At 44.5% G+C, this 14,328-nt stretch overlaps 2 long non-coding RNA genes across 2 annotated transcripts in view; one reads left to right on the forward strand and one right to left on the reverse strand.

The window, feature by feature from the left end:
• Window positions 1-14,328, forward strand: part of LOC145539748 (uncharacterized) — a 74,756-nt gene that overhangs the window by 10,343 nt on the left and 50,085 nt on the right. Inside the window, exons 4-5 of the long non-coding RNA XR_014077932.1 lie at window positions 6,136-6,245; window positions 6,605-6,699. This is a non-coding gene — a long non-coding RNA (uncharacterized LOC145539748). The remainder of the gene's footprint in view (window positions 1-6,135; window positions 6,246-6,604; window positions 6,700-14,328) is intronic.
• LOC145539750 (uncharacterized) lies at window positions 4,646-13,045 on the reverse strand. The gene is made up of 4 exons (XR_014077934.1): window positions 12,958-13,045; window positions 10,017-10,127; window positions 9,466-9,845; window positions 4,646-5,932 (listed from the first exon to the last, which is right to left on the reverse strand). It is a non-coding gene; the product is annotated as an uncharacterized LOC145539750 (long non-coding RNA).

Below are 14,328 nucleotides of genomic sequence, written 5' to 3' on the forward strand. Positions count from 1 at the left end.
AGCTTCCCAGTCCCCAGAGCCCGGCATCTTCTATCAGAAAGAACCAGGATGAGGCAAATGTCAGGTTCTCCCCTGCACTGCCTCTTGGGAGTATGCGTTTGGGTCCCTGAGGATGAGCCCTGTTGGGAGCAGGCTGAGAACACAGCCTGGGATGACCAGTTAGTGCCTACTTCTTAAAAATGACTTCTTAATAAAGCCTTCATGACATTACACAAAAATAGGAGGAACAGCAGCAAAAAAGATCGTTGGGTGTGTTTCCATCTGAGGCTTCCTTTAGAGAGAGACTCAGTATGACTGATACCTGCTGTCCTGGCTTCCTTAATAAACCTGACTAAGCTATGTGTATGAAATTAGTGGGAATTCTGACCTAGCTTAGCGTGTGTGTGTATTGAATAAACCATTTGAATTTTCTTTTTTGTATGAAGCATGGAAATATTGCTGAATACAGAAACCCCCTCCAGATGCCAGAATTTCTTCTTTCTTTCAAGTCAAGGGAGTTGGTGTTATAAAGGTTTCAGCTTCTGAATTACTATGACCCTGATAAAGTCACCCTAGCTCTTTGGGTCTTGGTTTTCCCATCTGTAAAAATAGGCTTTGGGGCAAAAGGAACATGGAAGACACGCCCCCCCCTAGGTAAGCAGTTGGCCTTGCTAGGAGTCCTTGATCATGTGGAATCTGGGGAGGAGCTCGTGGCCAAACTGATGCCAATTGCCCACGGGGTGAGGGGAGCCACTCGCCCTTTGGGTAGGGTGGCTGTCTGTGTGATGTGGTGTGGGTTCTGGGCCTGAACTGGGATGGATTGAGTTGGGGGTCATAGGGAAGTTGCTTGGGGTTGACCTGGGTCTCAGAGTAGGGTCTGCCTGCGACAGCTGCCCCCTGATTTGGGCTGAGCCTCCCTCCTGCGTCCCCTGTACTTTTCTCCCAAGCTTCAGAGCAGGGCTGGCTCCACTGCCTCCTGCCCCAAGGACTTACTGCAGTAGGGGCCAGTCTTCCACTTCGTTGACTAATTCCCTCCTAGGACCCAGGGGGCCAAATGAGAGTCTGATCATGACTCCCATACTTCTTAATGTCTTAGGCACAATTATATAAAAATAAAAGTACTTCCCTGCCCAAGTTATTGTACTGACCAGCAAAAATTATTTCTGATGCATGATATATTTTGAGTTAAACATATCCCTCTAAACTCATAACTCTATGGCCTGAGCAAGCTGCAGTTCCTAATTCTTTTTGAAATTGGATTTTTTAAATCAAAATGATAATGCGTGCTCATTGTGAAGCATTCAAATAACACAAAAGAATATATTGTGAAGAAACAAATCCTCCTCTTTTCCCAGAACCTTCCAGGATAGTCCTCTTCCACTGTGACTGCTGGAAGAATTTGGTGGGTACTCCACATATGTGGAATCATACTTTACTGTATTAGTTGCTTTTTCTTAAAAAAAAAAAAATAAAGCAAACTAAATTTATGTGAACTCACTGCAGTAAGAGAGACCATCACTTTGACAGTCTTAGCAGTTTCTCAGAAGGGGAAAGTCAGAAGTTGGATAGTTGTCAAGTTTTGGCTCTGGGTTCAAGTGGTTTAAGGCAGACTGGAGACCCAGGCACAGTTCATGGGACAGTGGTTTAGAATCAGAAGCAATGAGGAGAGAGCCTTGAAGTGAGTCTTGATAAGTAAATTGTAAATAAGTTTGCAACTGACTTCAATAAATTGACTTGTAGAAATTTCTTTTCACCATTTCTGACACTTTTTGTGTCTTTGTGTAGATCCAAGTTTCCATCTGGTATCATACTCCTTCTGCCTGAAGAATTTCTTGTAATATTCTTGTAGTATAGGTCTGATGACAATGACTTTTCTCAGTTTTTGGTGGTAGGAGAAAGTCATCTTCTTTAAAAAAAAATTCAAGTGAATTTTATTGTCATGTTTGTGAAGCTACTTCTGAGGGTAATGTATCTGTGAATGGCATAGCTATGTCTTTTCACAATATTCCATACCATAAAACTTAAGTACCTGTACACAGTTATTTTAAAGCAAGGGATTATAATTTTTTTGTCTGTGATCACTTGTGTCTTTTAAAAAACTGGGATGAAGTTCACATAAAATTTACAGTTTTAAAGTACAATTCAGTGGCATTTACTATGCTCACAGTGTGTACAGCCATCTGTCTAGTTTCAAAACGTTTTCATCATTCCCAGGCAGTCACATCCTATTCTCCCTCCAGCCCCTAGGAACCACCAATCTGCTTTCTATCTCTATGAATTTACCAATTCTAGATATTTCATATAAATGGAATCATACAACACATGGCATTTTTTTAAAAATTATTTATTTGGCGGCACTGCATCTTAGTTGCATCACACTGGGTCTTCAGTCTTCACTGAGGCATGCTGGATCTACTTCTGTGACCAGGGATTGAACCCTAACCCCCAGCGTTAGGAGCGTGGAGGCCTAGCCACTGGACTACCAGAGAAGTCCCCACATGGCATTTCTGGTTTCTTTCATTTAGCATTAATTTTTTTGAGGTTCATTCACATTGAAATATCTATCATACTTCATTCCTTCTATGGCTGGATAATATTCTATTTTGTGGATATACTGCATTTTATTTTTCCATTCATCCATTGATGGGCATTTTGGTTGTTTCCACTTTTTGGCTATTATGAATAGTGCCTGCCATGAACATTCTTTTACAGATATTTGTGTGAAGACCCGCTTTCCATTCTGTTGGGTATATATCTAAGAAAGAAGTTTCTGGTCAGATGATAATTCTGTGTTTAACTTTTTGATGTACCTCACACATTTATTTTTTTTTTTTTAAAGAAATGCAAAATTTTATTTGAGCCAAACTGAGGATTATAACATGGGAAGAGCATCTCAGAAAGGCTCTGAGAACTGTTCTGCACGTGAGAAGTCAAGGCAGAGTTATAGAAGTTTTTTGAGATAGAGGCCTGTACACTAAATGATGTGTTATTAACAGTTTACACAATCCAGGTCTAAGTGTCATCCTGGCCCTTACAAGATCAAGAAGGAATGTTATCTTTTAAGGAATTATCTTGTTGATGCTAGGAAAATGTTGCTTTTCATTTTTGAAAGAGGTTTTCATTTTTACAACATTCTGGGTTGACAGTTTTAGGATTTTTTTTTTCCTTTCTACTTTAAAGACACTGCTCAGTTGTGTTCTGAATTGTCTGGATTTCTTGGGTATATATGGCTTGTTGCCATTAATTTTAGAAAAATTTTGACCATTAGTTCAGATAATTCTTATGTTCTTTTCCTTTTGCAGCTTTAATTATGCTAGACTGATATTGTCCCACAACTTTTGACTGTTCTTTTCTTTTCTGGGTATTATTTTTTCCCCATTCTCTTTTTTTCTTTGTGCTTCAGCTTATTCTTACTGACCTGTTGAGTACAATAAAGCTTTTATCAGCTATGCATTGTTTGCTCTGAGCCTGTCAAAGCATTTCTTCATTTCTGACACTGTGTCTCTTATTTCTAGCATTTCCATTTGACTATTTTATAGTTTCATATCTCTGCTGAAATCCCCCCATCTGTTCCTGTAGGTGTCCACCTTTTCCACTGGATCATTTAATCTATTAATTGTAGTTATTTTAATTCTCTGATAAGTCCCAAGATCTGGGCAATCTCTGAGTACATTTCTGATGATTACTTTTTGATAGTAGTTTTATCTTCCTTTTAAAATGTGTATTGATGTTTTAAATTTAATGCTAAACGTCATTTTAGAAGAATAGATTAGTAAATAGTATCCATGCCCAGAAATGAGCATGCCTATTCTGTCAGGTTGTTAGTATGGAGGGTGGAGTCAGGCTAATCATCAGGTGAGGTAGGTTTTGATTTCTTTGGTGATATTGTTACCCCAGTGTATCACAGACTTCAGATTCCTTTAGCAGTGGGTCTGCTGTTAACTCGTGCTGAGTGTGGTGTCTGCGGTGCCAGAAGGTTTTTCTCAGTGTTCCTGCTGTACCATCAGCTTTGAGAAGCCCCCTCATATCCACGCCACAGAGAGGGTGTGTCTGTATGCATTGCCTCTCCTTCAGCGGTAGACTGATGTTGCTTGTTACTTGGTGCCAGGTTCACGTTGGGAGTGGTAAGGGGAATTTCTCTGTATCCCTGGTCATCCTTAGTTTTAGCCAGGCTCTGTGTGTGTGGATTTGGGGACTGTTTGTTTTTAGCATTCTTGTTTCTTTTCCTCATGGCAGGCAAACCCTGCCTTGTATCTGTGGTCTGCTCTCCCAGTGATAACAGATCTGTGCTTGATATAAGCCTAGAATCTGAACGTCAGAAGCTTTTGCTTTTTCATTGCTGCCTAGTATTCTAATAGTTTGGCTGTGTCCTATCCTAGTTGATTGTTCCCTTACTGATATAGACATTTTTGCCATAAAATGCTGTAAAAATGGTGTAAGCTGCTTTATCTGCCGTGAATGTTTCCCTAGAATGGATGCCCAAAAGTGGGATTTCTGGGGTGAATGGTACACAGTTTAAAATTTTGATAGATAAAATCTGTTTTCCTTGACTTTTTTCTTACTATATTTATCTTCCTTTAAATTAGTAATAAAAGCTTTATCAGAACTCTGACAAAAAATTATATGTGCCTCCAGTATGGAAAAAGGAGAAACTGTCATTTAATGGTTTCTTTTTTTTGCAATGTTGCTATTCCATGCCATAAAGCACCATGTGATGTTTCTACCATCCCTCTTGTGCCCTCTTGATGTCCCCCATACATCTTGTTGGTCCAGTGCAGAGCCTCCAGGCTGCATTATCGGATGGCCTGGCTGCTGCTGGGAGCACCTGCCCCTTCATACTGTTTACAGAGTACCTCATCCCTTATCTCTGTGATGGCTAGTGACAGTTCACATCTACTTGAACTTTTCCATACCACTACTTTAATATTAAAAAAAGCTTAGGATCCCTAATTTGTATCATGGCTGAGAATATTTAGCAACACCTCATTTGTATGGAGATTCTTTTACCTAGCAACCTCAGTTGTCTGAAGCAATCAAAAAGGAAAAGGAAAAAAAAAATATTACAGCAGTGAAAACAGATGCCACAAAGGCCATGTGCTAAATTTCATGACATTGCATTAAAAAAACCCCCAGATCCTTCCAAGCTAAAGTGTGTTTGAAATAGGCCTTGACCTATAGGCAGAGCCTCTAGTAAGAGGACAGGGATGAGAGGCATTCTCTGGGGGTGACTGTCAGAAGCCCAGCTCTCTGTGTTCTGGCTCGTAGACAGCCTGTCTTCATGCTAGGCTGTGGACCAGGTGCTTATTTACCACCTAAACCCCCACTGCTTCTTCCATCCAGAGACCGACCAGTCCTGGTAGACAGTGCAGGTTCGAATTAGAGAATCCTTCCTTATCATGTCCCACGCTCCCCGGTTCCTAACTGCCCTTCCAAGTGCCAGTCATTGCCCTTATTCATCGAACACCTGCACGTGCTGGGCACAGCAGAACAAAGGTGAATAAGACATGGTCCCTGTCCCGAAGTTCACAATCTTGGGAGACAGTCGTGCCACGCAGCTGTGTGCAGACACTGAGGTGGGGCTCTGTCACTGCAGCCCTCTGCTCCTGTGCCTTCTCTGTGTGACACAGCCCTTCTGTGTGGCCAGCACTCCTCAGGGTGAGAGCTCTTTTCCTGTTTCCTCTGCTGAGGACAGAAGGCCATTCCAATTCAGGGATTTTCCAGCTGTCTCGCTTATGCTTGACGTGGGACCGAGACCCCAGGGGCCACCGTGACCCATCCAGTGCTTCCGGGCAGAGGTTCTGTCACAAGATAAGTGACAAGCAGGAGATGGCGTGGGAAGCTGTGGGCACAGGGGCCTCAGGGGCCTCTGAGGCTGTGGGCAAAGGTTGTAGTCCACCTCTGCAGAGAGAACCCTCCTTGCCAGCATCATCGGAGCTGGTGGGAGTTACGGGAGCTGAAACAAGACAGGAATGGGATCAGGTGGTGAGAACTGCTTGGCAGGGGAGAGGGGTTCCTGTGAGCTGGGTGAAGTTTGGTCAAAGACACTCCTTTGAGACACGTCTTTCTGCAATGATGCCCTAGTTGGGAGTGGCGGGCAGTCTCCCAAGGGCTCACCAGTCTGACTGGTTTGTGTCTTTTCTCTTTGGGACCCCAAAGGACAAGGGCCATCAAAAGGAGATGCTGACCACGGTAACAAAAAATGATTTCGGTCTGTCTGAAATGTTTTCAACTAGAAACTAACACTTCTTGGATCACTCGTGACTCAGGTGAGAAGGGTTTGTTGCATGACAGGGAGACTGGGCGGGAGGTGGGTGAGGGGAGCGCAGTGCAAAGGCCAGGAGGACCAGCACATACCCCGGGATCAAGAAGGAGCCCAGCTCTTCAGGAGGCACTCAAGAATGTCAAAGGCAGGAAGTGGGATAATTTGTGGTGACACACAGAAATGGGGCATTTTCCCGTAGAGTGCATCTGAGGAGTTTACAGCAGAGGACTTACGCAGTCACATTTGTGTTTCAGAAAACCTCTTGCCAGCTTAGAGCTAAAGCTTGTTTGTTTCAGAACTCAGTGATCCTTCCCCTGGACCTCCTCACTCCCTCCCTCTTCTTCCTGACCTTCCCATCACTAGACCCTGTTTTAAAAGCCACGCACTGTGTGCTGTTTGGGCTCAAGAGGCCAACAGCAGGAGGAACATCACCTCAGAAGGACACTGCGGTGGACAAGGTATGATGATAGCAGAAAAGACGGGGTCTGTGGGGCCCTCCTGGGTGGGGGGCAGCAGCCGAGCAGTCACTCTGCCATCAGCATTTGGAGTAGGAGGAGGCCTTGAACCCTAGGCAATACCGCCTGGCTGTGTTTCCGCTCCTGCAGGTCTTCGCCCTCTAGAGGCTCTGTGCTCTGGGCCCAGCTCTCCAGGCACAGAGCATCATCAGCTCAGCCATGGCAGAAACCTTTGTGGAGACTGGGGTGGGTCAGGGTGGGGCACAGCCGCAGAAGAGGAGCAGCTGGTTTAGCTGACAAGTGTGGGGAGGAACCATAAGCTGAGGGGTGGGGATGCGTGAGCCAAGAGAAGAGGTGCAGCCATTAGTGTGATGCCCATTTCTGGGTCTCCACCTGGACCCCCAGCCCCGGTGGCTGTGGGTGAAGAGTTCAGCGCCTCCCCCATCTTGGGTCTCTCACTTCTTCTCCCACTTGCCTGCCTTGAACATGGACTTGCAGAGTTGGAGATTTGTAGGTTATACTGGGCTGGGGAAGCAGGTGTCACCCCATTGCCTCTGAACGAACCCTGCTGTGTCACCCAGGTCATACATCTGCCAGTCTGGCACTGGCCGCATGCCAGGGTCTTTCCTGAGTGCTCAAGATCCAAGGGTATTGAATCAGACGTGGGCCCTGCCCTTGAGATACTGGTGGCTCTCTGATGACCCTGAGGCTAGGAGGGTTCATCGCCCTTATGCAGAGAGTCATGGGGAGCACTCAGCCTCTGTTGAGACTGTGGAATGTGCTCTTCATTTGGAGACAAGCTCTCATCTAAAACAGGCCTTTTACTGAGCATCACTTTCATCTCCTGTAAGTTTGAGATCGCGAACAAATGTGTATGCTCTTTATGCAATCACTCAGTGTAGTTTAAAACAATGGATGGGAATCAGCAATGATTTAGTGGTTACTCTCAAGGAGGAAGGGGATAGACTATAGAGGAGGGGCACACAATTCTTAGGGCCGAATTCTGCTGCAAACAGGAGCGGTTGATATCACACAACAGGGGTATCTTGTAGTTGGAAAAAGTGCCGGAATGTATAAGCCAGTGGGTAAACTGTTTCTTTCAGCCTGTTACCGCCTGGACTGAAATGAGCTCATCTTTGGTAGAGTTTTATCTATGGGATCTTTGGGAAGCCTGGCCTATGGGTGAGTCCTGTACAGAGATATTTCATTTGCTTCTGCCAGGTAACCTAGGGATAGCATTGGCTCAGTGTCAGTGTTTTGAGTTCAGCAAGTATGAGGAGAGTGTGTATTTAAACTCTAAAGCCTCTGAGTCCTAGACCCTAGTTAAGAATTCTCTGAGGACCATCTTCACGTGTGAGTGTTTCTAAATTTCCCCTTTGTCTGAGAGTATTGCTTTTAGAGAATCCCAGTTTAATGTGTCTGTGTGAGGAGTATCTGGGTCCCAGCACCCCAGCAAGGCCAGAGGCTCTGTCTCCTCTCCCTGTGTGGGCACTGAAGGTCAAGCTTCCTAAAGCATAACCCTTCCAACCACACTCTCCCCTTCTTCGGCAGAGATGTGTGGTGGCTGCTATTGATCAACACTGGATTTCTGTTCCCTTAAACTTCCAGCCCCCAGGGAAGTTTCCCATACCTTCTTGCAAGCTCAACTATGCATTAAAGTTAAGTTTTCTAAATTGTTCCCAACATTTTCTAGGCGTTTTGTTACAGGAAACTCTGTTTATCCTGTTTGCCTTCATGCCCGAATAGAAGCTTTATGGACACCAGTAGTATCTTACTTAAAAAAAAACAAACAGATCTGAACCAGGAGGGTGAAATAGTTGGATTTGCTAGAGTTAGGTAGTGGGGTGGGTAGGCATTCATACTCAATATTTTTCAGTGTGTTATTTCCTAGTCAGTAAACAAAGGGATCCTCCTTCATATTGAAGGCCCCTTTCTGTTTCCAGTTAGGAAGAGCTCTAAGTGTGTGAGTAAGTTCCCCGCACCCCAATCCCCACACCCCACCCCACCCTCTCCCCTCTACTCCCCTCCCACCCCCCGTCTCCAGTAGAAAGGGTAAAATTCTTCGATGTGAGAGTGTCTCAGACGTCAGGACAGGAAGCTTGGCTTCGTGGATATGGAGCAATAGAAGTTATAAGGCAAAGAGCCTGGGATCTCAGCCCCTTGTCTCTGGCTGAAGGAGTAGGAGCTGATTCAGCACCTGTCACCAGGTATCCATTCAACCATCTGAGAAGTAACCAGCTCTTCTTGTCAGATGGGCCATCTCTCCATCAATATGGGGGTGTGACCATTCGGGGAAATGACTGTAAACCCTCATTCTACTTGCAATCTCGGCATAAGATTGTACCCTGGGTGGCTGGGTGGGAATAAGGGGCAAAATTAATTTGATTGCTATTTCTTCCTTCTTCTGATCCTTCCCTGTCTTCACTTAATTCATGGCTGATAAATAAAACTCCTAAAGAGACAAAAGGCAGCCCAGGAGAGACAAAGTCAGGATTTTTAGATATGGTGTTTCTGGGAACACAGAAGCATCTCTGAGGGTATGTTTGGGAGGTCTGTGGTGAATCGGTTTTTTTCTTAAAAGTGTGAGGACACACTACTTGATTGGCAATTAAGGGGAAAAATCAAGCCCTCTCAATTTTAGTTTGCCCTCTAAAGTGACTGTTTTTAAATGTATGTATTATACACATTCATATAAAAAGTTCAGGAAATTGAAACACACACTTCAGTGACAGAAGTTAAAAAACAAAAAAAAACCGGTGAGGAAATCACCTCTATTCATTTTAAGGCACTTGCACTTCAAAAACAGCTCTGGTCAGCTCGCTGCTAAGAAAACGTCTTCAAGGTTGAGTTTGGGAGTTTGGATTCACTTGAGTATCTTGGAATCTTTGTCCATTCCTCCTGGGACCCTGTTGCTCCTGTCTGCCCACCTCTCGCCTTCGGTTCCTCTTCTTTAGATTTGCTACATTTGCTTCTTGGTGAAACTGCTCCATATGGAGAGACCGGTATGTGGAAAGTCATGAGGGCTTCCCTGTGGTCTCACATCACCTTCCTTGTTTGGACACAGCTGCTGTTGGGAAGGTGGTTTCCTCCTCTTAGTAGCTAATGAGGTTTTGGACTTGAAGAGGATTTGCCAGATATCAGATTGATTTCTAGCAGATGACAGTTGGTGGTTATCTCTTAGGGCCAGGTCTGCCCCCACCCTCCGCACCTTCCACTCTGCTTATGCTAACCCAGTCACTTAGGACTCAGATCAGTCCCACCTCCTCCAGGGTCCGGGAAGCACTGCCCCAAGCTGTCCTCCTCTCATAGGGGGATCTCACCATTCTGAGAAGTGGCATCACTTTTACTCTCTGTATCACTCATTTTACTCGAGGGATGCTTGACCAGAGGACAGCCGTGGCCTCTGGGAACACTGTTCTCTTCAGACAAGTCTGCCGTTTGGGTAGGAACATAAGTGAGGTTGGGAAGAAGCGGTGCTGGCACACGATGATGCCACTTGAGCAGACCCTACACCTGGAGAGCAATGTGGTGCTGGCACACGGTGATGCCACTTGAGCAGACCACTACACCTCAAGAGCAGTGCAGTGAAAAATGTCACAGCCAACACCCCCACCTCTGGGTTGCTCATTCGTAGACACAACAATCCCTGCTTTACTTAACTAGTCTCACTCTTGTCTCTTCTCTCTTGGGATCCTAAATTTAATTCTTCAGAGGAGAAAATATGTTCCTTTGACACCTAATACAGGGCTGGCTGTACCAGAGGTTACCAACAAATGCATGTTGAATGTATCAGTGAATGAATGAATGAATGAATGAGAGCTCTGAGTACCAACAGAGACTTCTGTTTTCCTAAATTCCCAAGTGTCAGATGACTATCTCAACATCCATAGTTTTTAATCACCTTGAATCCAGAATGTCTAAAATTCTCTTTATGGTTTTTCTCTTCCTAATCTGCCCTCTGTTCTTACTTTCCCAGCAGAAACCTCAATAATTCTGGAATCTTACCTCTCTAGGTACCTAAATCACCAAAGCCCATTGAGTTGGTTATTTTCTTTTGCTTCCATACAACCACGGCCTAGGTTTCAGGCTCTTATCACCCAAGCCTGGACTCTTGTAAAAAAGTTTCTGCTTTATTGCCTTGTACAACTCAACTGGGCTTATCTTCCTAAAACATTCCTTTATTCAAGTCACTCAGCCACATTTAGAAAGTAAAAGTATCCATGGCTCCTGTAACCAGTGAGATACCATTCAGATGCCTTAGCCTGCACTCAAGGTTTCCTCCATCTGACTAGCTGGTTCCTGGCCTGCCTCTCTCCACCTATACTTTGCAAAGTTCCTGTCCAGCTGGTTTGCTCACTGGCTCCCCAGCAGATCTCTGGCATTCTTACATCTCTTTCTTAACATTTTGTCCTATCACTCAGCCCTTTTTGTTGGATCTTTCCAAAGGCTGCCTGGTTAAGAAATCAACAAGTTCAAGTCCCATCTCTTTAACCTCTTTAGCGCCAGCCTCTTGCAAAGACCATAGGCTATTTATTTATCCTTGACGTTCTTGAAACTCAACCTTCAGGGCCCCCCTATCCCAAGCTCTGGGCCTTATTTTATATTTGTAATCTTTTATTATTTTTCTTAGGGAAGATCTCTCAATTTTATAGACTTCCAGCCTACACCAAACTCTCACCCACCTCTGCTCCTGACCATTAGTAGGTAACTCATTTGCTGTGTAACTGATCTGTGGGCCTGAGTTTGCTCCCAAGTGTCTTATTACAATAGGACACTTCCAGAAGTTCAGAGCTCACACTTGGTCTATTTTACTTCCATTTGGATCAAAGCCACAAGAGTATGTTGACATGTATTTTGTGCAATATTTAATAGCTCCTGCATGGAACAGAGACACAGAAGATTTTGCCCTTGGCGTCAAGGGACATATTGTTGGGAAGATTAAGTATGGACAGCTATGAAAGGAGGAAGGTAATGTAAGTACCATTAGAGAAGTCCAAACTGTGTGCTCCTGGGCCTGATGTTGTGCCTACAGTGTCCCCACATCCCAGCAGGGCATCCTGGATATGCTGGGAGGGTGTAGATAAGCAGACAGTAAGGTAGTGGGGAAACGCTGAACTTCTTCCTAGTGCTGACCCCACCACCCTCCAACCCTGGACCTGTCTGCAAGCAGCTGGTGAGGCCCTGTGTCCTTGGTCCTGCCAGCCAGCTTCTTCCTGGCTTCCCTAGCAACTCATGGTCTGAAAAGAGAGGTCCAAGTGTTTCCCAGGCTAGCTTGCCAGTGTACCGGGCTCTTAGGAGAGCAGTTACTGCTTTTGCTTTTGTTTCTAAATCCCCTTCCACGCCCATGAATTGATTTAAATTTGTAAAATCAATGAAACAAACAAAAAAAGTCTATACAGTTTTTGTTGGACAGACAGAAAAAAGGGAGAGAACTCTAGGAGAGGCCCTGTGTGGAGGGGGTCTTGAAACTAAGCTTCATGAGCTACAAGGCAATAGCCTCCAGTCAACCTCCTCCTTCCTGTTGAGCTAACTATTCCTCGTTTTCCTTGATATGAAACCCCTCACTCTCATCGCTTTGAAGAGTTTCCTTTGCTACATACAGATGCTGAATCCTCATTTCAACCATAGAGAAACATAAGGAGAAGCTGTGGCTTGCTGTCTCGCTTGGGAGTCAGGAAATCATTTTCCTGAAAAATTGGTACTGTTTCCTTCTACTAGGGAAGTCCAAGAGTCTCATGTCACCCATCTGCTCCTTCCTCTGCTTTCCTGGCCAGGAAGTTCATAGCTACATTTGGGACACAGTTAAATTAACTCCAGTCTCCTGAGGCCAATTCTTCGGGATTTGATTTCTCTCCTCTCTCTCTACTCCCTGGCCTCTCTCTCCCATACTGCTTCTCCTCTTCTTGTGTTATCAGGCTTTGGTTCTATTATATTTTAATAGAATTATATAGATCAGTTTGAATCTTTTGCTGAACCCTCATTTCACAGTTCCCCATGCCTTCTCATCAACTCCCTTTATGAGAAAAAACCTGGGCCCGCCCCCAACTGGGGACCCATGGGGGCAGAGCTTTCTTTCCTTGAGGACTGAGCAAAAGGGTTTTCTCTTCAGCCGCTGGCTTCTCATGGTGGCTCCTCCCCTATCTGATCAGCAGCCCTGAGGCCTCCTTCTGTCCCAGCTTCTGAAAAAAGCATCTTTAGGAGGCTTTTGCGTATATGGGACCCATGTTGGGCCCTGGCCCCCTAAACCCTCGAAGGGACTACCTGTTTCCTTTTCTCCCCATCTCCTAGCCTCCTTCCTGCTTCAGGGAGGAGAATAGTTCCCCTGAGGGCTTCTTTCTTTGTAAGCTCTTCCTCTTGGCCTTCCTCTCTCTACTGGGGACTGTGGTCTGGGAGGTTGGGCCAATCTCTGAAGGCTTGGTTGCCCTGGCAACATGGGTGGGGCTAAGTCTACCAATGGGATGACAGTTATTCAAGAACTTTCAGTTGGTTGCTTGGGCAACGACTCTTAACTGTATTTCACAGATGAGGGGCATGGCTTGATTAGAGTCATTCAAGCAGGGATTAAAACTCAGATTATCCTCTCTCTTGAGAGAGGCTATCACTCTATCTGCCATGATAGCTCCAGTGTCACCCCCTGCTGTATACTGGAAATGCTGGCCCTGAGTGATCTCAGAGATGCTCTCATCAGATGGCCAAATGTGACCTGATTCTGATCCAGGAGAAAAATCCAATGCCATAGTCCACGTAGGGCAAGTTGTCCCAAGTGTGGACTTGAGGATGCCCGAGTCAGAATTATCTAGGGTACTTGTTTCAAATGTCAAGTCCCATGTCCCCTACCTACTCCTGGGGATGGGCCTGGAAAGATGAGTTTTAAAATAAGCTTCCCAGGTGACTAATGTTTTGAGGACCACAGATATGGGGGATGATATATAGATGTGCAGGGATGAGCAGAAAATGATAATATTTACAGTTAATTTTTAAAGATCAACTTTACTGAAGTATAATTTCCATAGAATAAAATGGGCCTATTTAAAGTGTACAGTTTGAAGGGCTTTGACAAATGTTTACACTTTTGTAACCATCATCACAATTCAGATAAAGGACTTCTCCCTTGTGCAATCAATTCCCAGCACTCAGCCCCAGCCCCAGACCTACTGATCTGCTTTCCTGGACAACAGATTAGCTTTACCCTTTCTAGAGCGTCATCTAAGTAGAATTATGCAGTGTGTCCTCTTTTGTATCTGAGTTTGCTTAGCGTGATGTTTTTGAGATTCACTCATGTTGTTGAATTTATTATTAATGGATTTATTATTAGTTTGTTCCTTTTTATGGCTGAGTGACTGATAGTCCTTTGTTTGGATAGACAAGACTTTGTTGATACATTCACATGATTTGGTTTGACTTTGTTTCCAAATATTTTCTATTACGAATAAAGTTGTTATAAATATTCTTCAGTCCATCCAAAGTTAATTTTTGTGTATGGTTTGAGAAAAGGAATGAGTTTCCCTCTTTTCCTCCTCAACTAGTAAAGATGTACAGTTGTCCTGGCACCATTTAAGTTTCTCCTTTTTCCCATTGAAAGTCAACTGACTATATGGAGTCCATTTCTAAACTCAGTGTTCCCACATGGCT

Source organism: Giraffa tippelskirchi, chromosome 2 (genome assembly GCF_054371585.1).
Source record: "Giraffa tippelskirchi isolate mGirTip1 chromosome 2, T2T-mGirTip1v1.2.pri, whole genome shotgun sequence".
NCBI classification, from domain to species: Eukaryota; Metazoa; Chordata; class Mammalia; order Artiodactyla; family Giraffidae; genus Giraffa; species Giraffa tippelskirchi.